The sequence below is a fragment of the Elephas maximus genome, chromosome 14, assembly GCF_024166365.1.
Source record: "Elephas maximus indicus isolate mEleMax1 chromosome 14, mEleMax1 primary haplotype, whole genome shotgun sequence".
In the NCBI taxonomy this organism is placed as follows: Eukaryota; Metazoa; Chordata; class Mammalia; order Proboscidea; family Elephantidae; genus Elephas; species Elephas maximus.
Window position 1 is genome coordinate 97539719 of NC_064832.1, and position 27985 is coordinate 97567703.

General features: G+C 43.5%; 1 long non-coding RNA gene across 2 annotated transcripts in view; it reads right to left on the bottom strand.

Moving 5' to 3' along the window:
• Nucleotides 1–618: 618 nt before the first annotated feature.
• Nucleotides 619–27985, bottom strand: part of LOC126058265 (uncharacterized) — a 55964-nt gene continuing 28597 nt past the window's right edge. Inside the window, exons 3-4 of one of the 2 annotated variants that reach the window (XR_007513160.1) lie at nt 25317–25441; nt 619–919 (exon numbers count right to left, since the gene is read on the bottom strand). This is a non-coding gene — a long non-coding RNA (uncharacterized LOC126058265). Of the gene's footprint in view, nt 920–21868; nt 21945–25316; nt 25442–27985 lie in introns of those variants that run through there. The other variant, XR_007513159.1, reaches the window with a different exon arrangement.

Consider the following 27985-nt stretch of genomic DNA (forward strand, 5'->3'; position numbering starts at 1 on the left):
TTAAACTGAAAATACCCCCTGAAGTCTTCTTAAAACCAGACATTTTAGCTTAACTAGTAAAGAATGTCTGCCTTGAGCACTGTGCTCTTTGAAGACCTATCTATATGGGATCAAATTGACAACCACAACTCAAAAGTTTAGATAGGAAGCTTAGGGGGCAATAAGTTTGTATTAATGGGGGACGAAGAATTCAGAAAAGGGGGGTGAGGATGGTTGCACAACTTAAAGGGTGTAATTGATGTCATTGACTTGTACATGTAGAAACTGCTGAATTGGTGTGTGTCCTCCTGTGTATACTCTCAACAACAAAAATAAAATAAAAATAGTAATTAAAAAAGTGAAATGAGAGTGACAGTCTCAACCTCATCCCAGGGAGGTGCTTTTTAAACAAATGTCCTTTGAGATTATTCCAGGAGCACATTTCTTTATGGTATTGCTATGTTGGTCTGTTACATCGTCGAGAATTCTTGGATACAACACAAGCCTGTTACAATTCAAAGATATTGCAAAAGACCTCATAATTCATTCTTATTAATTAGTAAATAGGACATGAAATACTTCTCATTTTATTTGTTTCACGTTATAGTACCAGTACCAGCTGCCATCAAGTCAGCTGTGATTTATGATGACCCCATGTGTGTAGAGTAGGACTGTGCTCCACAGGGTTTTCAGTGGCTGATTTTTCAGAAGTAGGTCACCAGGTGTTTCTCCTGAGGTGTCTCTGAGTGGACTTGAACCTCCAACCTTTTGGTTGGCAGCAGAAAGTGTTAACCATTTGCAGCACCAGGACTCTATGCTGTGTTTAATATGACTGATGGTCTGTTCTTCTGCATGGCTGGAGTCAAGGGAAAAGTCCTGCTCATCTGAAGTCCTGTTGTTAGAGTCGATTCTCGATTCTGACGTTATTTCCTCAAGGACCCTGTGAAATGTAAACTCTATTATTAAGAAATAATGAACTTAATTTCACACGACAACAGCGGCCCCCTTCCGCTCCTCCCCCTCCCCCAAAAAAGCCTGTGCCTACTGATACTGCTTAGGTACAGCTAAACTTTGTGGGATTAGTTTTCTTGGTTTGAAGGTTTAGTTAAGGTCATGGCTTCAAGGGTCTGTACAATAAATTGTCCCTAGTCTGTTTTTAGAGTGTCCGCTCTACCTCCTGGTTGGGTGAGTAGTGCCTGGTGTCTAAAGGCCACCCAAGATACAACAACTGGTCTCTATTTGCCTGGTACAGTAGAAGAAAGAGGCCCAGGAATCCAAGGAGGAAATGGGTTGCAGGTCTCACTGCCTCCATGAACTATTACCTCCTTTGCTGTGAGACCAGAAGAACTGGATGGTACCCAGCTACCATAAATGAACGTTTTGATCAAGAACGCAATACATGGATCCTGATCAAAAGGAGGGAAATTGGGCTACAGAACTTCAAATTCACATGGAAACCAGACTTTCTGGATCCAGTGAAACTGGGGGAAACCCCAAACCTATTGCCTGAAAATGATCTTTAAACCTTGAACTGAAACTATCCAATGAAGCCATCATTAAACTAAAAACAGTTTAGCTCAATGAATAAAGCATTGCAGTCCTGTAACGAATTACCTGTCTGAGTTCAATCTGACTGCAGTTAATCTAAAGTACAGATGGGAGCTTTCAGGGGCAGAGAGGCTGGTGATGAATAAGGATAGTCAGAATGGTGACGGAATGTGAAGTATGAAACCAACGTCATTAAACTGTTCATGTAGAAACTGTGTATGTTTGGTTGTGTTTATTGCCACCAAAAATAAATAAATTTTTACAAATTAATTTATACTCCCCAAATCCATCGAGTTGATTCTGGCTCACAGTGACTCTACAGGACAGGGTAGAACTGCCCCCATAGAGTTTTCAAGGCTATAAATGTTTACGGAAGCAGACTGCTACATCTTTCTCCCCTGAACAGCTGGTGGGTTCTAACCACCAACCTTTTTGTTAGCAGCTGAGCACTTTAACCACTGTGCCACCAGGGCTCCTTTAACTTACACTAGTAAAAAAGCATATATTTAGCCCAGTGAAGAACTTTGAGGAAGTAGGAGCCAGAACAGATAATATAGATGAACAGATACTTGAGAGATTGAGAGAGAGAACAATTTGGCATTTGTTAAACGAATGCTCTGTGCCTGGACCTGAGTGCTTCTCCAGCATCACATTGATCTTTAACCCTCGGGATTTTAACTGTTCACCCATGCTACACAGTAGGCCACACAGGGGATCAGGGCAGAGTTCAAGTTCACACTGCACTGGTGCAGGAACGGGGTGACGGTGGGTGTGAGAAGTCTGGAGAAGGCCCATTGTCCCGGCAGGCCAGGGACAGCCAGGGCTGCAGGACACAGGTGGCCCTGGGGAGAGCAGCCAAGGTAAATTCCTCTGAGGGGTGGCTCCAATGGATGTGATGGAATAGGAGTGGAGTTCTAAAACTGACCCTAATTCATTTCATGGCCATTCTAAAAACATTTGAAAAACAGAGGGGAGGGTGATTCACATAAAGGAAACAACACCTGCTCTCCCATCTCAGATGCTTCAGAGAGTAAAGCGTGTTCTTCGGGGATTTATGGTCAGAATTAAGTGAGACAGTGCTTGTGAGTGGGAGGGTGTATGTGGACCATGTGTGTGTACATGAGTGTGGTGTGTGTGTGCATGTGTGGGTGTGCATGTAGGAGTAGGGTGTGTGTGTACAACTGTGGTGTGTGTGCATGTGTGTGTACACGAGTGTGGTGTGTGTGTGCACGTATGTGTGTACTTGAGTGTGGTGTGTGTGTGCACGTATGTGTGTACTTGAATGTGGTGTGTGTGTGCACGTATGTGTGTACTTGAGTGTGGTGTGTGCGCACGTGTGTGTGTACATGAGTGTGGTGTGTGCATGTGTGTGGTGTGTGTGCACATGTGTGTGTACATGAGTGTGGTGTGTGTACATGAGTGTGGTGTGTGTGCATGTGTGTGTACATGAGTGTGGTATGTGTACATGAGTGTGGTGTGTGTGCATGTGTGTGTACATGAGTGTGGTGTGTGTGTTTGAGTGTGGTGTGTGTGCATGTGTGTGTGTGCACAGGAGTGTGGTGTGTGTGCATAGGGGTGTGGCATGTCTGCGTGCACGAGTGTGGTGTTTGTGTGTGACAGCGTATGTGTTCATGGGGTGTGGCATTTGTGCAAATAAGTGTGGTGTGTGTAAGTGTGTGTGCATATGTGTGTACATGAGTGTGGCGTGTGTGTGTGTACATGCGTGATAAAGCCCATTTAATACATCATTGTTTCACCATCCTCTGAACGTTCACTGACCTGGGAAAACCAGCAATGCCACCTACACTGTTCACCCACTCTGAGCCTGACCCTGAGAAAATGAGCATAACTGTGCTAAGTGGGCACTCTTCAAATGCAAAATGGGCACGAAAGAATGCCAGCAATCTAACGTGTTCTCTAGAAGCACACAGTCCACTCAGCACCTTTTCGTCTGTTGTCTGACCTCCAGTACTCCCTGGAGCCTGTCCCAACTCTCAGCTGGTGGCCTTTGCTCACATCTCACTGAGCAGCTAGATGCCACACATTGGAGCCCTCTCTTCTCTCAGCGTCACCTCCACCTGTGCCTGTTCCCCTGTGCTCTGCCTTTCCTGCTGAGGGGAGACACGTCCCTCTTCCCAGCAAAGGCTCACACATGTGCTCCAGATCCCATCCTTCCACCCTTCCTAAGGATTTTCACATCTCTTTCCTGCCTCTGTCATTCCATCAGTGTACAAACATGCTCTGGTCTCTCTCATCTTTAACGGGCGTCCTGTGCCTTGGAAGACAGGCCTGGCAATCTGTTTCCATACAGATTAAAAACCAAAACCCACTGCCATCGAGTCAATTCCGACTCACAGTGACCCCATGTGACAGAGTAGAACTGCCTCGTAGGGCTTCCAAGGCTGTAATCTTTAAGAAAGAAGATTGCCGGGTCTTTTTCCGACAGAGCCACTGGGTGAGTTCAAAGCCCTGACCTTTGGTTTAGCAGCTGAGCGCTTAACCATTGCACCACCAGGGCTCCTTTCTGTGAAGATTACAGCTTAGGAAGCCCTACAGGGCAGCTGTCCTCTGTCACATGGGCTCGCTGTGAGTCAGAATTGACTTGACAGCACCCAACAACAACAGCAACAGCAAAGACGTTAGGAAATAATGAGATGCCTGGGAACCAAATGCCACAGGCTTTAACAGGTGGAAGACTCAAGGTTTCAGATAAGATGCAAAGGGTAAAACAGACGTCACCTACGAAAAACAATCCATCTGTTGGCAGCAAGGACTGTAAAAGAAGTGCATTCATCTTAGTTTGAAGAATAGTAGTTAATTCTGACACAGGAAATCATTCACGAATTATTTGCATGAGCGTCTATGTACTCAATCTCCCCTTCTTGAAGGATTTGCAGGTTGAACAAAAAGGAATTCCAGCTATGGCAGCCCTGAAACTTGCCTTCCGCCCAAAGCCATGCGTTCTCAAGAGACAGAAAGATGACATAGTCATAGAATATTGTTGGCAGTCTGAGAGGAGCTCTGGCTTCAGGAGACAGAAGGATGACATGGTCGTAAAGACTGTTGTAGGCAGTCTGAGGAGAGTTCTGCCTTCAAGAGACAGAAAGACGACATCACAGTCACCATAAAGACTGTTGTCAGCACTCTGAGGGGAGCTCTGGCTTCAGGAGACAGAAAGACGACATGGTCATAAAGACTGTTGTAGGCAGTTTGAAGGGAGCTCTGGCTTCAAGAGACAGAAGGATGACATCGCAGTCACCATAAAGACTGTTGTCAGCACTCTGAGGGGAGCTCTGGCTTCAGGAGACAGAAAGACAACATGGTCATAAAGACTGTTGTCGGCAGTCTGAAGGGAGCTCTGGCTTCAAGAGACAGAAGGATGACATCGCAGTCACCATAAAGACTTTTGTCAGCACTTTGAGGGGAGCTCTGGCTTCAGGAGACAGAAAGACGACATCACCATAAAGACTGTTGTCGGCAGTCTGAGGGGAGCTCTGGTGAGAATGAGATCTGACCAGGTTTCTTCAAAACAGCTCTTCCAGCTTCCTATGAGGATGCAATGTTCCAGACAAAACATTTTCTAGTAAGATTTTTTTTAATGTACAGAGAATTTTTTTTAATATAAAATAAGAACTCTACTAATTCAGACAAAAAAGTAAGGCTGCCTTAAAAAAAAAAAAAAAACAGCTGCTGTTGAGTTGATTCTGACTCATGACGACCCATGTGCGCGGAGTAGAACTGTTCTGCATAGTGTTTTCAAGGCTGTGACTTTTCAAAAGCAGATCGCCTGGCCTTTCTTCTGAGGCACCTGTGGGTGGGTTCAAACCTCCAACCTTTTGGCTAATAGTCAAGTGATAAACCATTTGCACTACCCAGGGAATCTAAGGAAATATTGAAACCAAAAGGCTCATTGTCAGCGAGCTGATTCCGACTCATAGTGGCCCTACACGACAGAGTAGAACTGCCCCGTAGGGTTTCCTAGGCTGTAATCTTTACAGGAGCAGATGGCCAGGTCTTTTCTCCCATGGAGCAACTGGTGGGTTCAAATTGCTGATTTTCCAGTTAGCAACCAAGCACTTAACGATTGCATCACCAGGGCTCCTGTGGGCAGGTAAAGAGAACTGAAATGCTATTGAGACTACAGGCGGATCTGAACAAAATGAGAATTCACATAACCTGATAGAGCTTTGGGTCAGAAATACTAAAAAGAATTCAAAATTGCTATCATAAATTAATCTAGAGAATAATTCTACCAAAGTCAGCGCTTTGGGTTTCATGTAAAGGTATAATATTGAGACAAGAAATGCCAAAGTAATATAATAACACCTGCACCAGTCTTTAGCCTAACCAGAACGAGGATTTCCTATAAAACCATTGCCATCAGGTCCATTCCAACACATAGCAACCCTATAGGACAGAGCAGAACTATCCCATTCGGTTTCTAAGGAGCACCTGGTGGATTAGAACCACCTACCTTTTGGTTGGAAACCCTGGTAGCATAATGGCTAGGTGCTACAGCTGCAAACCAAAGGGTCGGCAGTTCGAATCCACCAGGCAGTCCTTGGAAAGTCTATGGGGCAGTTCTACTCTGTTCAATAGGGTTGCTATGAGTCAGAATCGACTTGACGGCACTGGGTTTGGTTTTTGGTTTTACCTTTTGGTTGGCAGCCATAGCTGTACACCAACCAGGGTTTCCATATCCTATAAAGCAGTCTTCAAATCCTATTTTTGACTAGATAAAATGCATCTGATAAAACTTGAAAAGTCCTGGAAGAAGCCAGTCATCTGAGCAAGGATTGCTCAGGACACCATTTTCTTTTCAAAAGAAGAAAAGGTGGAATACATTGGCTCCTGCCTACAAATGCAGGAAGCCTGAGAAATTGAAGTTGGTATGGAGCCATCTTGCACAGCTACTGCCATAAATACGACTGATTTTTAACTGCTCATCACGTATTGATTGGGCCTTGGCAAAGGAACAACACTGGACTAGAAATCAGGAGTCCAGTGGTCTAGTCTCAATCCCGCCATTGTGGAGCTGGGTGCTCAGGGGCAAATCCTTTCAGTTTCTCTATTTATAAAATGAAGAGGTCGAAAAAAATTATTCCAGTTTGGTTTATGGTTAAAGTTAGTTATATAAAGGATTTGGTAAACATTAAGAGAGGATCTATGACTTAAAAGACAAAAAAAAAAAAATTCCATTCACATACTGCCATGCCAACACCTAGAAACAAGATCAGTGAAAAAGAGACAAAAAGAAGTAAGGTGAAATTTTAAGTTGAAAAGGACAAATGAATTTCTCTATCATCTACGGTGATAGAGGAGCCCTGGTGGCGCAGTGGTTAAGAACTCGGCTGCTAACCAAAGGGTCGGCAGTTTGAATCCACCATCTGCTCCTTGGAAACCCTATGGGGCGGTTCTACCCCATCCTATAGGGTCACTATGAGTCAGAATCGACTTGATGGTGACAGGCTTTTTACAGTAATAGAAGTCTTGATTCTTATTTGGGCACACAGCTGCCCACAATGAATACTCTATTTCTCGGCCTCTCTTGCAGCTTTGTTGCTATTGGGTGCCACCAATTCAATTTTTGACTCACATCAACCCCATGTGACAGAGTAGAACTGTCCCATAGGATTTCCTAGGCTGTAACCTTTATGGGAACAGATTGCCAGGTCTTTCTCCCGTGGAGTCACTGGGTGGGCTGGAACTGCCAACATTTTGGTTAGCAGCCTAGCACTTAACTGTTTTCTCCACCAGGTCTTCTTGCAGCTACACGGGGATATTTGACTAAGAGTTGGCCAATGGGATATGAGCAGAAGTGGTATGAACAGCTCGCAGGTTGTACCCATAAAGGAAAGGGAGTGTTCCTACCCCTTTCCTTTTTCTGTTTCCTGACAGTTCCAAAGCAGACTGTGAGGAGTGAACCACGAAGGTATGGAAATAAGGTAACACCCTGGAGTCACCATATCAGCCCTGGACTGCTTACACACTGAAAATTACTCAGGACAGAAAAAAACTTCTATCTTTCTTAAGTTGCTATTATTTCAGGTCTCTGTTACAGCAACCAAACCCATACCTTACCTACCAAAAAAGTTACCTGGGCTCAAAGAAGAAACTAATCTACAGAACAAATAGTCTACATGAACCATGACCTCATCTACCCTGAGACCAGAAGAACTAGATAGTGCCCAGCTACCACTACTGACCAGTCTAATCAGGAGCACAGTAGGTGGACTCTCATAGAATGGGAGAGAAATGTGGAGCAGAACCTCAAATTCCTTTAAAAAGAAAAAAAAAAAGCCTATTGGACTAGTTGAAACTAGAGGACTCCCCCAGACCATTGCCCTGAGATACTCTTTGAACCTGGAACAGAAACTAACCCCTGAGGCTACCTTGTACCTAAATAACAAATTGGCTCAAAAAATAATGAATATCACTCATAAGTACTGTGCTCCTTTAAAAAAATCACCCATATGAGACCAAATGGCCAACATTACTTTAAAAAAAAGATGAGAATGTAAGGGGGCAGAAAAACTAGATTAATGGAAACCAAACAACCAGAATGAAAATAATGAGAATGTTCACACATTGTGAAGAATATAACCAATGTCACTGAACAACTTATGCAGAAATTGTTGAATGGGAACCTAAACTGCTGTGTAAACCTTCACCAAAAACACAATAAAATATGATTTAAAAAAAAAAAAAGTTACCTTGGGGTATTGGAATATGCACAAGAAACTCTGGCCACTTTGAGGGGAAAAGGATTTCGGGAAAGTCACTTCCGTTGTGCAGATATTTCCAAGAAGTAACTGGTGGTGGGGGTGGAGTTATAGCTATTGAACAGGCCTTTTGTAAAGGTTTCTCTCTTACATTGCAGTTTGTAAACTATGGCCCAAGAACAAAATCCAGCCTGCTGCTGGTTTTTGTAAATACAGTTTTATCAGGACGCAGCCACACTACTTTGTTTACATGTTACCTATGGCGCTTTCATACTGCAAAGCAGAATAATCATAACAGAGACTGTCTGGCTGCTAAGCCTAAAGTATTTGCTATTTGGCCTTTTAGAGAAAAAGCTTGCAGTCCCTTGTCTTATACGATAAAAACCTGGACACTTACTGGAACTCCTGTTCAACTAGTTTCAGATATTGTTCTTCCTTTTCGTATGGCAGTTTGTTCACATCTATACATGGTTGGTGTTAGCTGCTGTCGAGTCAGCTCAGACTCATGGCGACCCCATCATAACTGACAGAAATGTTGCCCCGTCCTGCACCATCGTCTTGATGATGGTATGCTTGAGTCCATTGTTGTGGCCACTGTGTGCTTTGAGTGCCTTCTCACCCAGGGGCTCATCTTTCAGCACCTGGACAATGCTCTGTTGTGATCCAAAGGGTTTTCATTGGTTAATCTCAGGAAGGAGACCTCCAGACTCTTTTTCTTAGCCTGCCTCAGCCTAGAAGCTCCGCTGAAACCTACCAACCGTGGATGACCCTGCTGGCATTTAAAATAATGGTGGTTTTTTAGCTTCCAGCATCACAGCAACACACAAGCCACCTCAGTACAGCAAACTGACAGACAAGTGGTGGATCAGTATGTTAATATATTCAATATCCTACTCTGAGTTTATCTAAACTCATTATTTTCTAGCAAAAAAAAAAAAAAAAATCATTGCCATCGAGTTGATTCTGATTCTATAGGATAGAGTAGAACTTCTCCCTGAGGTTTCCAAGTAGTGGCTGGTGGAATCGAACTGCCAACCTTTTGGTTAGCAGACGAGCTCTTAACTACTATGCCACCAGGCTTCCATTTTCTGGAAAAGAACTATTCAAAGCTTTATAAATTCTCTTCTTTTTCTAGTAATTGCACCTGGCTGCAGTTTAATCCAAGGGCAATTTCTCATAAGGATAACAAGGTATTATCTCTTCACGAGAATTAGTGCATTACAGAGATGAGTAGGGAAAACCAGTCCAGTGAGCACAACCCCACCCCCATGTTGGCTGAAGTCATGCACCAGGTAGTAACTGACTTCCACATTCTAATCTCACAGCCAGTGAGAACCACATTCACTTCCTAAGCTCACACATCATTTGTTCGTTGTTGTTGTTGGTGGTGGTGGTAGTTGTCCTCAAATTATCCCCTGCTCATGGTAACTCCAGGCACAATGAGACTGGACAATTGTGACCCGTAGGCTTTTCACTGGCTGATTTTTAGAAGTAGGTCACCAGGCCTTTCCTCCTAGTCCATCTTCATCTGGAAATGTGTTCAGCATCACAGCAACATGCAAGCCTCCACTGACAGATGGTGTCTATGCATGAGGTGCTTTGGCTGGGAATCAAACCCGGGTCTCCCCCATGGAAGAGGAGAGTTCTACCACTGAACCACCACTGCACTCCAAATATCATTTAGGAACAGCACAAATGGGCCTACCTTCTGCTCCCAGGCCAGGTGGGCTTCCTAAGTGGGCTAAAGCTTTTGCTGCATCTGCTGCCCATTAACACCATAGCCGACTCCTGGGAATATACCCCAGAGAAATAAGAGTCGTCACATGAATAGACATATGCACACTCACGTTCACTACAGCACTGTTTACAATAGCAAAAGGATGGAAACAACCAAAGTGCCCATCAACAGATGAATGGATAAACAAACTATGGAGCATAAAAACAGTGCAATACTACGCTACAATAAAGAACAATGATGAATCTTCGAAACATCTCACAACATGGATGAATCTTGAGGGCATTAGGCTGAGTGAAACAAGTCAATCACGAAAGGACCAATATCATATGAGACCACTATTATAAATACTCATGAAAAGGTTTACACATAGAAAGAAACAACTTTGATTGTTACAAGAGAGTGGAGCAATGGGAAGGGAAAAACACTAACTAATCAATTTTTTTTTTTTTTTTTTTTTTTGTAAGTGGTAACTTTGGTGAAGGATAAGACAGTTCACAATACTGGGGAAGCCAGCACAGCTTGTCCAAGGCAAGGTTATGGAAGCTCAATAGACATGTCCAAAATCCTTGAGGGACCAAAGTACTGGGCTGAGGGCTGTGTGGACCACGGTCTTGGGGGACATCTCTCTCAACTGGCATGACATAGTTTATAAAGAAAATATTCTATATCCTCCTTTGGTGAGTAGAGTCTGGGGTCTTAAAAGCTTGTGAGTGGCCGTCTAAGATATATCTACTGGTCCCACCCTATCTGGAGCAATGGAGAAAAAAGAAAACCAAAGACACAAGGGAAAGATTAGTCCAAAGGCCTAATGAACCACAACTACCACAGCCTCCGCCAGACTGAGGCCAGCAGAACTAGATGGTGCCCGGCTACCACCACTGACTGCTCTGACAGGGATCACAACAGAAGGTCCCAGACAGAGCTGGAGAAAAATGGAGAACAAAATTCTAACTCACAGGAAAAGACTAGACTTACTGGTCTGACAGAGTCTGGAGAAACCCCGAGAGTATGGCCCCCAGATACCCTTTCATCTCAGTACTGAAGTCACTCCTAAAGTTCACCCTTCAGCCAAAGATTAGACAGGCCTTTAAGACAAACAATAACACATGTAGCTCAACCATGTAAAGGGGCACACCAGCCCAAAAGCAAAGACAAGAAGGCAGGAGGGGACAGGAAAACTGGACCAGTGGAAATGGGGAACCAGAGGTCAAGAAGGGGAGAGTGTTGACTCCTCATGGGGTTGGAAGCCAATGTCACAAAACAATGTATGTATTGTTTAACGAGAAACTAATCTGCTCTGTCAACTTTCACATAAAGCACACTTAAAAAATATATATATATAAATATCAATTTATTGAACAAATACATTTCACTCATATCTATATCTACATTATACTGTGCAACAGATTTTTCATTTAAGATCTGTTAAAACTCCCAAGATAGAGTAAGAGATTATAGCTCCTCATTATGTTATGTGTAAGATTATATACTTAGAGCTTTTCTTCCAAGTTAATAAATACATCACAACAGGCCACTAGCTCACTAGAAGCCTCTGGCTTCTGTGGAGCTGATTCTGACTTACGGTGACCCCATGTGACAGGCAGAGCTACACAGGAGCAGATCACCAGGCCTTTCTCCCTCAGAGCTGCTGGTAGGTTCAAATCGCTGACCTTTTGGTTAGCAGCCGAGCACTTAACCACTGCGCCACCAGTGATCGAGAGGCTCCAGTGCAGTCAACCTCACAATTTAAAGGAAACCACTCTCCCTAACAGGAGACAGTCCCAAACTGTGAACGTGCCTCTTCAGAAACGAGACAGAGAAGAAAAGGAAAGCTACCCACCTTGGGTTTCTCACCTATAAAATGGCAATAGTAAGAGTAGCTAGCTTCAGGATACACACAAAACCCACAATAAACGGCAGTTATAACTAAAATAGCTTAAAGGTCAAATGAAGATGCGCTCATTCTGTTTAAATATTTACTTCCAGAAAACATAAGCTTATTGTCTTATTTGAACTGTAAATGCCTAATGATGTTTGGTGACGGCTATTATCCTCTGAACACAGCTTGGCAAACATCTCTCCCAAATATCTGTGATTACACATTTGAATTGGACGTGGCTGGTCTCCCAGCATATTCACAATTAACTGCTTCCAATAGCTTTGGTCAACAAAGTAACCAAATTATTACTGAAATTTCTTACACAGTTGCAAAATTCATTTGAAATGGCTTTTTTAAATGTGTTGTGTGCCATCAAGTCACTTCTGATTCCTATCAACCACATGTGACAGGGTAGAACTGCCCCATAGGGCTTCCTGGGCTGTAATCTTTACAGAAGTGCAGCCAGGATGCTCCTTGGAAGTGAGGATGGCGAGGCTTTGCAGCAAGTACTTTGGACGTGTTATCAGGAGGGATCAGTCCCTTGGAGAAGGACATCAGGTACATAAAGCAGAGGGCCAGCGCAAAAGGGGAAGATCCTCAGTGAGATGGACTGACACCGTGGCTGCAACAATGGGCTCAAATACAGCAACGATTGCGAGGCTGATGCAGGACCGGGCAGAGCTTCATTCTGCTGTTCGTAGGCTTGCTAGAGTCAGAACCAACTTGACAACACCGAACGACAACAACAACGCTTGCAGAAGTGGACCCACCAGGTCTTTCTCCCGAGGAGTCGCTGGGTGGGTTTGAACCACTAACATTTCAGTTAACGGCAGAGTGCTTAACCATTGGGCCTCCTTTTTTAAATGTAAATATTCTTGAAAAAAAATACTATAAGATCATGAAGATAATAAGTATTCACATTTGGAAGGGGAAGAATTAAATCTGTCTTCCCAAAGACTGATAGCTAAAACCCATTGCTGTCCAGTCCATTACAACTCATAGCAACCCTGTATGACAGCGTAGAACTGCCCAATAGGGCTTCCAAGACTGTAATCTTTCCTGAAGCAGACTGCCACATATTTCTCCCGAGGAGCAGCTGGTGGATTCGAACTGCCAAGCTTTCAGTTAGCAGCCAAGTGCTTAACCACTGCACTAGGAGAGCTCCTCTAAGACTGATAGACTCCTTTTGACCAGGAAATCACTGTGTTGTCCATTTTATATTGTAAACACAGTCAGGACTTCATTTACTTGGAGCTATACAAAGAATCATGTTTGTGTCTTAAACCTTCTAAAGAAGTTTTTCTATTCAAATCACTAAACCCATTGCTATCGAGTCCATTCCAACTCATTGCGACACTACGATGACCCTAGTCCTTGAGAATAAAGATAAAGCAGACTAAATCACCTTTGGCAGCCATGCTGCCAAACAACAATTGTCTGATGGATTTTTTAGTTGTGCCTGGAACACAAGCTAATTCTTCTGCAAATGAGCAGCAGCAGTTTTTTCCTGAACATTCCGACCTATTAGCGTGCCAGGGAAGGAAAAATAAACAGATCTAAGAAAGAACTGAAGGTGGACAGTAAGACAAAAAGGGAATGCGCAGCCCCAAGCACAGTAGGATCAGTTGTTGGAGACAAAAACCAAAAAACCAAACCCACTGCTCTGGAGTCGATTCCGACTCATAGCGACCCTTTAGGGCAGAGTAGAACTGCCCCATAGGGTTTCCAAGGCTGTAAATCGTTCCGGGAGCAGACTGCCTCATCTTTCTCTCAGCTGGTGTGTTGAAATTCCCGACCTGACAGTCAGCACAAAACCAAAACCAAACCAATTGCTGTTGAGTTAATTCCAACTCATAGCAACCCTATAGGACAGGGTAGGACTGCCCCATAGGGTTTCCAGGGAGCGGCTAGTGGATCTGGACTGTCGACATTTCTGTTGGGAGCTGAGCGCTTAACCACTGTGTCACCAGGGCTCCTCGGTTAGCACAACCACCCTGCAAACTCAAACCTCTTCCAGTCCCTCCTGACATTTACTCTCACCATGCTCATCACCAGGAAGGGAGGAATCCAGCCTGCTGCTCGTGGAGACGGCTCTACCTGCCAGTCACCCTCCCGAAAGTACAGTCCGCACATGTGTGTGAGTGTGTGTGTGTGTGCGTGCATGTGCGTGAGTGTGTATGTGTGTGTGTGTGCATGTGCACACGTGACTGTGTGTGTGCATGTGTGCGTGTGTGCATGACTGTATGTGTGTATGCACGTGTGAGTGTGCATGTGCGTGTGTGTGTGCATGTGTGCGTGAGTGTGCGTGACTGTGTATGTGAGTGTGTGTACGCTTGTGCATGTGTGAGTGTGCATATGTGTGCGTGAGTGTGTGTGTGTTTGTGTATGTGTGAGTGTGTGTGCACGTGTGTGCGTGTGTGGGTGTGCATGTGTGCATGTGTGCATGCGTGTGCATGACTGTCTATGTGTGAGTGTGTGTGCATGTGTCTGAGTGTGCATGTGTGTGTGTGAGTGTGTGTGTGCATGTGTGTTTGAGAGAGAGAGTCAGACAGCAAGACAGAATGCCTGTGTAGGTGTCTGTGTGCTATGTATCTGAAAGGGGCCAAACAGCTGCCATCCAGCTGATTTCGACTCATGGCCACCCCATGTGTGTCAGAGTAGACCTGTGCTCTGTAGGGTTTTCCAATGGCTGATTTTTCAGAAATAGATTGCGAACCTTTCTTCTGAGGTTCTTCTGGGTAGACTTAAACCTCCAACCTTTCAGTTAGTGGCCAAGCACGTTAACTGTTTTCACCACTCAGGGACCCCATAAAAGAGAGAGAGAAAAAAAAAGTAGAGAGAGAAGGGAATGATCAAAGACACCACACGGGCCAGGACCAAGTCTGGCAGGAGACCTCTAGTCCATGACTCACACGTGGGAAGAAGCTGAATGATTTTCAGATACATTTCCTTCCGAGTCCTAGCTTATTTTCAGTCTACTGAATTCCACAGCTGGAGCAAACGAACAGTGAAATCCGTTCAGGCTAACAGTGAAGTAGTATCACAAACACATGCTTTTTAAAAAAGCAAAAATAAAAACTGCCAATCTTATCAAGTCCTCTGGAGCCTGAAATGGAAGAAGAGAGTGCATGTGTTTGAAATGAGGGAAACCAGCTCAACCATTCCCATTTCATCTAATACCCAACAAAACGCTTATGCTTTATTTCGTTTATTCGTTTAATCATAGAATGTTTAACAATATTCTTGTCGTTGGTTGCCATCCAGCTTCAACTCATGGCAACTCCATGCAGGGCAGAATAAAACATTGGCCAGTCCTGTGCCATCTTTTCTATTGTTGATACGCTGGAGTCCACTCTTGCGGCTACTGTATATTTTGAGTGTCTTCCAACCTCATCTTCCAGCATTATATAGACAAAATATTCTGTTGTGAATTCTAGGGTGTTCCTTGGCTGATTTTTGGAAGTAGGTTGCCAGGCCTTTCTTCCTAGTCCCACATAGTCCAGAAGTTCTGCTTAATCTGTTCACCATGAACGACCCTGCTGGCATGCAAGATACTGGTGGCAAACTTTCCAGCATAACAGCAACACACAAGCTACCACAGTACAACAAAATGATAGACGGGTAGTGGTTCTCAGTAGAACAACACGTTGCCTTCAGGTCTTTTACAGCTTATGTCAACCCCATGTGCTATAAAGTAGAACTGCTCAATAGGATTTTCTTAACTGTAATCTCTACAGAAGCAGATCACCAGGATTTTCTTCTGTAGCACCACTGGGTGGATTCAAACAGCCAAACTTCAGTTTAGTAGTCCAGTGCAAACTATTTTCGTCACCCAGGGACCTGGTTATCAATACAGAAAGTATGTGGTTAATAGGATAAAAGCACTGTTCTAAGCTGGGGCTGAAATAATGAACAAAGTCAAAGACATCACAAAACTTACATTCTAAGTAAGGAAATAGAGAATAAATATGATAAATATATAATAGTTAAAATGGTAAGAAGCTATAAACAAAAAAATTCAAGTGCTAGAGTAGAGGAAGAGAGTAGAGAAGTATTTGCAGTATGGTGTCTGACAAGGGGACATTGAATTTTATGAGAATTTTAAATTCTGTTCTTTATTTTCCCCCTTTTGATCAGGATTCTTCTATAGAATATTTGATCAAAATGCTCAGTAATGGTAGCCAGGCATCATCCAGTTCTTCCATGCTATATATAATATGGATGTATCTTGAAGACCTTATGCAGAGTGAAATAAGTCAATCACAAAAGGACAATACTGTATGACCTCACTAAAATAAAAAGACAAATGCATAGAGATGACAGTTTATTAGCAGTTACCAGGGGTAAGTGGGAGGTGCTATTGCTTATGGAGCACTGAGTTTTAGTTTACAGTGATTAAAACTTGCTTTTGAATGCAGAGCAGCTAAAATGAAGGGAGAAATGATGAAGTAAAAGAGCTGAACAGAAGATTTCAAAGGGTGGCTCGAGAAGATAAAGTATTATAATGACATGTACAAAGGCTTGGACTTAGAAAACCAAAAGGGAAGAACACACTTGACATTTCTCAAGCTGAAAGAACTGAAGAAAAAATTCAAGCCTTGAGTTGCAATATTGAAGGATTCTATGGGGAGGAAGCATCAAAAAAAGATGGAAGAATTCACAGAGTCACGGTACCAGAAAGAAATGGTTGACATTCAAACCTTTCAGGAGGTAGCATACAGTGAAGAACCGACTGTGTTAAAGGAAGAAGTCCAAGATGCACTGAAGACATTGGCAAAAAACAAGGATCCGGGAATTCACGGAATGCCAATTGAGACGTTTGAACAAACGGATGGGGCACTGGAGGTGCAACTGGAGATCCATATTTGTGCCCATTCCAAAGAAAGGTGATCTACCGGAATGGGGAAATTATTGAACAAAGTCATTAATATCACACATAAGTAAAATTTTGCTGAAGATAATTCACAAGCAATTGCAGCGGCACCTAGGGAGCTGCCAGAAATCATGCCAGATTCCGAAGAGGGTGTGGAATGAAGGATATCACTGCTGATGCCAGATGGATCTTGGCTGGAGCAGAGAGTACCAGAAAAATCTATACCTATGTTTCATTGACTATGTAAAGGCATTTGACTGTGTGGATCATAACAAATTATGGATAATGTTGCAAAGAATGGGAATTCCAGAACACTTAATTGTGCTCATGAGGAACCTGTACATAGATCAAGAGGCAGTTGTTCAAACAGAATAAGGGAATATTTCGTGGTTTAAAATCAGGAAAGGTATGCATCAGGGTTGGATCCTTTCACCATACTTACCCAATCTGTATGCTGAGCAAATAATCCTAGAAGCTGGACTACATGAAGAAGAATGCAGCATCAAGATTAAAGGAAGATACTCTAACAACCTGTGAGATACAGATGATACAACCTTGCTTGCTGAAAGTGAAGAGAACTTGAAGCACTTGCTGATGAAGACTGAAGACTACAGCCTTCAGTATGGATCACACCTTGACATAAAAAAAAAAAAAAATCCTTACAACTAGACCAATAAGCGACATAACGATAAATGGAGAAAATATTGAAGCTGTCAAGGATTTCATTTTATTTGGATTCATAATCAATGTCCATGGGAGCAGCAGTCAAGAAATCAAACAATGTATTGCATTGGGCAAATTTGCTGCAAAATACCTCTTTAAAGTGTTAAAAAGCAAAGATTTCACTTTGAGGACTAAGGTGCACCTGACTCAAGCCATGGTGTCTTCAATCACTTCATATGCATGGGAAAGCTGGACAATGCATAAGGAAGACCAAAGAAGAATTGATGCCTTGAATTATGGTGTTCACAAAGAATATTTAATATACCTTGGACTGTCAGAAGAAGTACAACCAGAATGCTCCTTGAAAGCAAGGATGGTGAGACTTCATCTAACTTATTTTGAACATGTTATCAGGAGGGACCAGTCCCTAGAGAAGGACATTGTCCTTGGTAGAGTAGAGGGTCAGCAAAAAAGAGGAAGACCTTCAATGAGATGGATGGACACAGTGGCTGCAACAATGCGCTCAAGTGTAATGATTGTGAGGAAGGCACAGGACCCGGCAGTGTTTTGTTCTGTTGTACTTGGGGTCAGGATGAGTTGGAACCGACTCGATGGCACCTAACAATAGTCTTTACGGGAACAGATCACCAGGTCTTTTTCCCCTGGAGGAGCTGGTGGGTTTGAACAACAGATCTTCCAGTTAGCAGGTGAGCACTTAACCACTGCACCACCAGAGTTCCTACACACATACTAAAAAAAAATTGCTAAAATTAAAGATTGAGCACAGCAAGTGTGACTGAAATGTGGAGGAATTGTGATCATCTTAAACTGCACCCTAAAAACCATTCTGTATTTTCTTCGAAAGTTAACCACACGTCTACCGTATGAAGCGGCCACTCCAGCCCTTGGTTTTTATTCAAGAGAAATGAAAGCATAGATCTGTACGTTGACTTCTACATGAATGTTTATATCTTCACATGTAATAGTCAAAAACTGAAAAAAAAAGTGAACAACAAAATGTCGATCATCAGGTGAATCGACAAACTGTAGTGCAGTGGAATAGTACCCAGAAAAACCAAACCCATTGCTGAGGAGTCAATTCCAACTCATAGTGACCCTACAGGACAGAGTAGAGCTGCCCTACAGGGTTTCCAAAATGGTAATCTTTACAGAAGCTGACTGCCACATCCTTCTCCTGCAGAGCAGCTGGTGGGTTCAAACCACCCACTTTTCAGTTAGCAGTCGAGCACTTAATCACTGCGCCATAAAGTTGTTGTTGTTAGGTGCCATTGAGTCTGTTCCAATTCATAGCGACCCTATGTAAAACAGAACAGAACGAAACACTGCCTGGTCCTGGACCATCCTCACAATCGTTGTTACGTTTGAGCCCATCGTTGAAGCCACTGGGTTAACCCACATTGTTGAGGGTCTTCCTCTTTTTTGCTGACCCTCTACTTTACCAAGCATGATGTCCTTCTCTAGGGACTGGTCCCTCCTGAAAACACGTCCAAAGTATGCGAGAGGTAGTCTCGCCATCCTTGTTTCTAAGGGGCATCCTGGCTGTACTTGTTCCAAGACAGATTTGTTTACTCTTCTGGCGGTCCGTGGTAGATTAATTACTTTTTGCCGACACTGTAATTCAAAGGCGTCAGATCTTCCATCTTCATCGTCCGGGTTTTGCATGCACATGGGGCCATTGAAAACACCGTGGCTTTGGTCAGGTGACATCTTTGCTTTTCAACGTTTTAAAGAGGTCTTTTGTGGCAGATTCACCCAAGGCAATGCTCCGTTTGATTTCCTGACTGCTGCTTCCATGGGTGTTGATTGTAGATCAAGAAAAACGAAATCCTTGACAATTTCAATCTTTTCTCCATTGATCATGATGTTGCTTATTGGTGCAGTTGTGAGGATTTTTGTTTTCTTTATGTTCAGGTGTAATTCATACTGAAAGCTGTAGTCTTTGATCTTCATCAGAAAGTGCGTCAAGGCCTTTTCACTTTCAGCACAGTTGTGTCATCTGTATATTGCAGGTTGTTAACGAGTCTTCCTACAATCCTGATGCCGCATTTTTCTTCATATAGTCCAGCTTCTAGGATTATTTCCTCAGCATACAGATTGAATAAGTATGGTGAAAGGGTACAACCCTGATGCACACAGTATCTCCTTGTTCTGTTTGAAGGACTGCCTCTTGATCTGTGTAGTTTTCTCATGAGCATAATTAAGTGTTCTGGAATTCCCACTCTTCACAATGTTATCTATAATTTGTTATGATACACACAGTTGAATGCCTTTGCATAGTCAATAAAACCAGGTAAACATCCTTTTGGAATTCTCTGCTTTCAGCCAGGATCCATCTGATATCAGCAATGATAGTGATGTACCACCACCAGGACTCCTCGGTAAAGACTACAGCCTAGGAAATCCTATGGGCAGTTCCAGTCTGTCACACAGGGCCGCAGTGAGTCCAAACTGACTGGCCAGCACCCAAAAACAACTAGCCTACAGTACAGAAGTCTGCTGCCTCACCCTCTCTGCCCCGCTCTGGGCCTTGGGAGACCCACTGAATATTTTACACCAGCAGACTCCCTTGCTCTCTGGCTTCTGATTGAGGTCAATCTATGCGTGGCACTAGTGGGAGAAGAGAAGATGGCCGGAGCATGAGGACCAGACCAGGCCAGACCAGTTGTCCTTGAGTCAATGCTGACACATGGTGACCCTGTCTGTCTCAGGGTAGAACTGAGCTCCATACGGTTTTCTTTTTCTTTTATTTAATATAATCTTATTTTATTGTTGTTATTAAGAATACACACAGCAAAACATACATCAATTCAGCAGTTTCTACATGTACCATTTAGTGACATTGATTATATTGTTCGAGTTGTGTAACTATTCTCACCCTCCTTTTCTGAGCTGTTCCTCCCCATTAACATATATTTACTGCCCCTTTTAAGCTTCCTATCTATCAAGTTGCAGTTCTCAATATGACCCCATATAGAAGTTCTTAAAAGACGATAATGTTCAAGGCAGACATTTTTTACTAGTTAAGCTGAACTATTGTTTTGAGAAAACATCAGTGGAAAACTTCAGGGTGTTGAGGTTTAAAGATTCTCTCAGGGCAATAGTTTCAGGAGTTCATCCACCCTCCGTGGCTCCAGGAAGTCTAGAATCTATGAGAATTTGAAATTCTGTTCTGCATTTTCCCATTTTGATCAGGATTCTTCTATGGAATCTTTTTTCTTTCTTATAACATTCTTGTGTGTGTGTGTGTGCGCGCGTGCGTGCGTGCGCACTTTAGGTGAAAGTTTACAGAGCAAATTGGTTTCTCATTAAACAATTAATACACACACTGGTCTCCTGGTTCTGCTGCTGTCAGGTCTCTGCTGCTGCTGGTCCTCTTCCACTGCCATTCCTCTATCCGTTCATTTTCTAAACCACGTCCACATTTTAGGTGTCTGTTAGAGCAGCACCCCACCCACTCGGTACCGAATTTTGTCTTAGTTATCTAGTGTTGTTTTAACAGAAATACTACAAGCTGATGGCTTTAACAAAGAGATATTTATTTCCTCACAGTAAAGTAGATAAAACTCTGTGCTCAGGGCGTCAGCTCCAAGGGAAGGCTTTCTCTCTCTGTCGCCTCTGGAGGAAGGCCCTTGTCCTCAATCTTCCCATGGTTGAGGAGCTTCTCAGGTACAAGGGCCCAGTCTAAAGGATGCACTCTGCTCCCAGTGCTGCTTTCTTGGTGGTATGAGGTACCCCCTCTCTGCTCCCTTACCTTTCCTTTTATGTCTTGAGAGAGAAAAGGTGGTGCAGGCCACGCCTCAAGGAAACTCCCTTTACATTGGATCAGGGATATGACCTTAGTAAGGGTGTTACAATCCCACCCTAATCCTCTTTAACATAAAATTACAATGACAAAATGGAAAACAACCACACAATACCGGGAATCATGGCCTGAGCAAGTTGACTATATTTTTGGGGGACACAATCCAATTCATGACAGGTAGCAACTCTGATTCTAACTACATAGCTGTGCCAGGACTCCCTGCAAAGGAGATTCTTGTCTTGAAAAACCCTTTTTGGTTTATGTCTGCTGGGAACTGACCTGGCTCCCACCCACTGAAACCAAACAGAGCCTTTTAAAGTTATTTCTGGGGGGAAATTGTTTCACTTTTGAGCCTTAGCAAAGTGGTTTTAGGGCAGTAAAGGTCACTATAGTTTAACAGAAACATCTACTTCAAACTCTAACATTCATGAAGCCGTCCCAGTAGCTGCCATAGCATTAGGGATTATGAAGAGAAAAAACTGAGAGAGAACGTTTGACCTCTTTACCTCAATTCAGGAACTGCTGCAATCCACAACCACAGTAGGAAAGAAATGAACAGAATAGCAAAACTTTTCTGCCAGGCAGAAAGGGCCAACAACTCACTCTGATTTTGAATTTAATTAAATATATGTTGTTATACTTACGGCAGGAACCCTGGTGGTGCAGTGGTAGGTGCTTGGCTGCTAACCAAGATGTTGGTGACTCCAACCCATCAGCCACTGCAAGGAAAAAAGATGTGGCAATCTGATTCTGTAAAGCTACCCTTAGGACAGAGTGGGGCTGCCCACTGAGTTTCCGAGGAGTGGCTGGTGGATGGAAACAAACTGCCAACCTTTTGGTTAGCAGTCAAGCTCTTAACCACTGTGCAACTGGGGCTCCTTGTAAAGATTACAGCCTTGGAAAAACTATGGGGCGGTTCTACTCTCTCCTAAAGATCACTGTGAGTTGAAATGGACTCAACGGCAAAGGATTTGGGTTTTTTTGGTTTATACTTATGAAAGCAGCCCTGGTGGCACAATGGTTAAGGGCCCAGCTGCTAACAGAAAGGTTAGCAGTTCAAACCCACCCAGCAGCTCTGTGAGACAAAGACCTGGCAATCCGCTCCCGTAAAGATCACAGCCTAGAAAATCCTATGGGGCAATTCTACTGTTATATAGGGTCACTAAGAGTCAGAAGGACTGGTGGTAAAGTGGTTAAGAGCTCAGGCTGCTAACCGGTCAAAAAGTTGGCAGTTCGAATCCACCAGCTGCTCCTTGGAAACCTTATGGGGCAATTCTACTTCGTCCTATAGGGTTGCTATGAGTCAGAATCAACGTGACAGCACCTAACAAAAACAACATACTAATGGAGGCCCTTCTGTGTAACTAATGCGCAGAGAAAGAAGGTATTTCAAATTGAAGAGACTAATGTTTTAACTAGTGTTAAAAATAATCAAAACTCGAAGAAATTGAAATAGAAGGCTTGTTCTGAGCACCTATTCTATATGCATATAAGGAGACTAATTTGATTACAGAAAAAGCAAATGGCTGAAATTAGCTAGGTACAATGAAGTTCACAAAGAAAACCAAAAACCAAAGCCGCTGCCATCAAGTCGATTCTGACTCATAGTGACCCTATAGGGCAGAGTAGAACCGCCCCCATAGAGTTTCCAAGGAGTACCTGGTAGATTTGAACTGCCATCCTTTTGGTTCATAGCTATAGAACTTAACCACCACACCACCAGGGTTTCCGCAAAGAGAAGAGGAAGGAGAAATACAGGTGATCAACCGCTGGCTAATCTTAACATGATTGACTGAATGCAGCCCTCCCGCTTTACTGAGATCACTGATACCAGGTCACAAGGTGGTCTCTGCCCTTCCACCCACCTGCAGCCACACCTTTTGAAATTCAAATTCAGTAAACCTGGCTTCCAACAGGAAAGGAAAGATTAGCAACTTTGAGTGAAAGAAAAGCCACTGGCAGCATTAATTTTGGTCAGAAATTTCTTTACAGTGAACGCTTGGTTTTCTGGGCAAGAAAACCCTAAAGTCAAAGTAAGATGTGTGTTATTAGTTTTCCTCTTTGACTCTAACACGGTGGAATTTAAAGTCCAGGTATACACCTCAGCTGTGTTGTCTGGAGCAGAGAGAATTACATAATTGAATATGCGGGAAAAGAGCAGGAGGCCCTGATGCAAGCTGATTAAAATTAGCACTTCATGAAATTGCTTTCTTTGTAATTTTAGATGAAAAGTGATTCTAAGTGGGACATAGCTCTAAAAGTAAAAAATCCTCATTTTTCAACCTTCCCATGTGCGACCTTATTTAGCGCTTTAACATAAGATTCTAATACGCAGGAACTTTTAAAGTTATTTTTTCCTTTTGTTTCGGTGGTTTTAAAAAGCTGCCAAGATTATCAGGAGGCAGAGTAACTAACGTGGCGGGAAAAGAAATTTAAATGTCAGACTTAGGACTTAGAAAACCACACGCCCCTGCCTAACTTTCTGAGCCTCAGAGTAGCTGTTAATGTTCACTCAGAAACGTGCTGAAGGCGTTAGGTAAGGGACACTTGCAGAGCACCCGTCTTGGTCACCTTGTGCTGCTGTAACAGAAATATCGTGAATGGGCAGCTCTAACAAACGGAAATTTATTCTCTCACAGTCTAAGAGGCTAGAGGTCCGAATTCGGGGTGCCTGCTCCAGGGAAAGGCTCTTTCTCTCTGCTGGCTCTGGGAGAAGGACCCTGTCTCTTTCCAGCTTCTTTCTTTGGTTCCTTGGCAATCTTCGTGTGACGTGGCATCTACCTTCCCCCATTGGTGTTTCACGCTTCTGTCCCTTAACCCAATGCCGTCCAGTTGATTGCGACTCATAGCTACCCTATAGGACACAATAGAACTGCCCCTTCGGATTTCATGGCTGTAATCTTTATGTTATCAGGAAAGACCAGTCCCTGGAGAAGGACATCATGCTTGGTAGAGGGTCAGCAAAAATCAGAAGACCCTCAATGAGATGGACTGACACAGTGGCTGTAACAATGGGCTTAAACATACCTACTATTGTGAGGATAGCTCAGGACTGGGCAGTGTTTCATTCTGTTGTGGATGGGGTCACTATAAATTGAAACCAACTTGATGGCACCTAACAACAATAATCCTTAAGGGAGCAGATCTCCAGGTGTTTCTCCTGAGGAGCTGCTGGGTGGGTTCGAATAGCCAAACTCAGCAAGCTTTTGTTGCACACTTGTGATGTGATAGGTGCCACCCGGGTGCCTACAAGGAGTTTATAATCCTGAGTCCACTTGATTTGAAAGGAGAGAGAAGAGGTTAAGGTCAAGCCTGAATTTTAATTGAAATGGAAATTCCTCTGGGATGGCTAATGCAGACTCATTACTCTGGTGACACTGCAGAGGGTAGGACCTGGTGCTTCTGCAAAACCACCGTGAAAGATGAAAAGGGCCTGTTTTAAAACCACTCTGTTCCATTAGTATATCTAACATAATATTCTCTTCTGAGATAGCGTCTGCATATTATCAAGTTAATCGGTGCACATCCCTACCGACTGCCAGTTACGCCTGCAGTCTTCCATCCTGTTCTTCAGCTGTTTCTATTTCAGCCCTCGCTGTCCTGCTGACTCACCATCAACCACAGACACAAACTTTGCCTGTCTGACATTTCCGAGACACACATCGGACAGAAGCGCCAGCAATTAATATTTCCACTCTTCTCTGCTCAACATATAAAATATTGTAAGTGGTACTTTACTTGTGTAGAAATAAAATTAAATTATGGAGGAAAAAAAGATGGTTTTTGATAAGGCTAAAATTCATGACGGGGCACTTTTCTTCTAGGCAGGCTTATAAAAAAGAGAAAAGGACTAAGGCAGTGTCCAGTATCAGGTACTTTTTTCTTTTTTTTTTGGTCACTCTTTTTCTTATTTCGCAAAAATCAGAATGCAGGAGGTGGGAGAGCATCATAGCACTAACAGTCTCTAAAGAAATCTGATCATTATTCCATCATTTAAAATTAACCATATTTTTAATCTATGAGTCAAAAATCGCATGTCGTTACTGTGAGTCCCGAGCCTCCAACCAGCCACAGTCAAACCGAACCCTTACCAGACGTCTTTGGAGTCACAGCCAGCAGCAGGTCCAACATTCCATCCCACTCGTGGCTATGAGTGACTTCTCTCTCCATATGCTTCTCTCCTAGGTTTCCAGAATTTAGGAGGGATGTCTAAAACCTAAAGGCAGAGAAACACCAAAAATTTGTGTTACAGAATATACATGTTTTGAGTAGATATGATTCAAATTGGGTAGCATTGCCCGAACACGTCAGGAAAATGCCCCTTCAGAGGGGACAGTGAAAGGGGGTTACACAGGTCATTGTCATGTTAATTTCTCAGGAGACAGCATCAGAGCACAGCAGGGTTTCAGGGTCTGTGGGTCACAGAAAGACTCACCAAGGGTACTCCATACATCCTAAAACACAGCCTGTAGTCAGACAGACCCTGGAGTTCCTGCTTTTCAAAGCTGGCTGCACATAGATAATTTTCCAAAAGAACCCAATGCCTAAGGCAAAATGCTGTCCACTAAACTACTTACTAGACTATTATTTGGCCTGAAGGTGACTTGAGGAAAAACAGTTCCTTAAAGGCTCAAGATTCAAAAGGACACCTAAGGGCAGATGGCCTGGGTGGGTTATCCCTACTCCACGAACCGAGAAATCTAGGTTCCAAGAGAATCAGAATGGCTTTGTCCGAGGTTTAGAGTAGAATGGAAGTCCTGGGTGGTGCAAATGGGTAATGTGCTTAGGTACTAACCAAAAGGTTGGAGGTCCGAGTCCTCCCAGAGGCTCCTGGGTGGTGCAAATGGGTAACGTGCTTAGGTACTAACCAAAAGGTTGGCGGTCCAAGTCCTCCCAGAGGCTCCTGGGTGGTGCAAATGGGTAACGTGCTTAGGTACTAACCAAAAGGTTGGCGGTCCAAGTCCTCCCAGAGGCTCCTGGGTGGTGCAAATGGGTAACGTGCTTAGGTACTAACCAAAAGGTTGGCGGTCCGAGTCCTCCCAGAGGCTCCTGGGTGGTGCAAATGGGTAACGTGCTTAGGTACTAACCAAAAGGTTGGCGGTCCAAGTCCTCCCAGAGGCTCCTGGAAAGAAAGGCGTGGCCATCGACTTCCGAAAAGTCTGCCGTTGAAAACCCTACGGAGCGCAGTTCTGCTCTGACACACATGGGGTTGCTCTGAGTCAGAGTCACCCCCACGACAACCGGTACTTCCCTGTACCGCACCTTGGCCACCTCCCTCTTCACCTCCTTCAGGTCTTTACTCAAATGTCACCTCCGTGATTGTGCTCTCAGTGATCTTTTCTAAAAGTGCTAACACCCCACTCCTTATCCTTTTCCTGCTTTTTCTTCTCCTCGGCACTTTCACTTACTTCACATGCTATAGCATATATTCTGTGGATCTCCGGTGGTGCAGTGGTTAAGTGCTCAGCTGCTAACCAATGCTTAGCAGTTCGATTCCACCAGCTGCTCCTTGGAAACCTTATGGGGCAGTTCTACTCTGTCCTATAGGGTTGCCATGAGTCAAAATCAACTTGACAGCAACGGGTTTGGTTTTTTACAGCTTGTTTTCTGTGATCTTTATCTCCACTAATACCCTGTAAACACATCTAGCTTACTGTGTGTCTCCACCTACTAGAAGGTAAGGACATCAGAGGCCTCTGTATGTTTTGTATCTCCAGGACCTAAGACAGTGCCTGGTCTGTATTTAGTGTCACATATTTTGGTTGAAGGGAGCCCTGGTGGTGCAACAGTTAAGCATTCAGCTGCTAATCAAAAGGTTGGTCATTTGAAACCACCCAGCAGCTCCACTGAAGAAAGACCTGGAGATCTGCTTCCATAAAGACTACAGCCTAGGAAACCCTAAGGGCAGTTCTACTCTGTCACATGGGGTTGATACAAGTCAGCATTGACTTGGCGGTACCCAACAGCAACAACATTTTTGCTGAATGAGTGAACATACTTTCCCCTTCCTGAACTCAGAAATCTACCTTTTCTTGTAAGGACCTGGGTCCAAATACAAGAGCAACTTGTGTTAAGAAAATTAACTAAAACTTGTAACTAAAGGCAAAAGGATCTCTGTTTGTCCTGCCAATGTTATATTGGGTCATCGTTGAATAGACCCATACAGGGATTATTTAATTCTACAAGGGAATGTATCTCTTTTGGCATACAGGTTGAAAGCTGTTGCCATAGAATTGATTCCAACTCATAGTGACCCTGCAAGATAGTCGTAGAACCACCCCATAAGGCTTCCGAGGCTGTAACCTTTAGGGAAGCAGACTGCCACCTCTTTCTGCTGTGCATAAGGTCACCATGAGTTGGAGGTGACTCGACAACAACTAACAACAATCACACTGTGTTCATGCAATATTTGCAGGATGGCCATATTTGAAGATGGTGTTTTGACAGTTTTGAGGGCTATCTCACCAAGATTCCCAAGTGGATGATGGTTATCCGGAAAGGGTCAGAACATCTAGTCTGTGTGTTCAAATAATTGATAAAAGTTGGTCCACAGGAAAGAGGAACAGTTCTTTGAGACCTGGGCCTGTCGGTTTTTGTGTTTCTTGTTTATTTTTGACCTGTGGCTGACGTTGTTGCACTGAAGCGCCAAGCTGTTTGTCCTTGTGTATGAAATTGAGAAAACCTTTCGCCTCTTGTGGTGTGAGTTTGAAATGTTTAACTAAACCTGAAAAGAATTAATAAGGTAGATTATAAAGCCTCA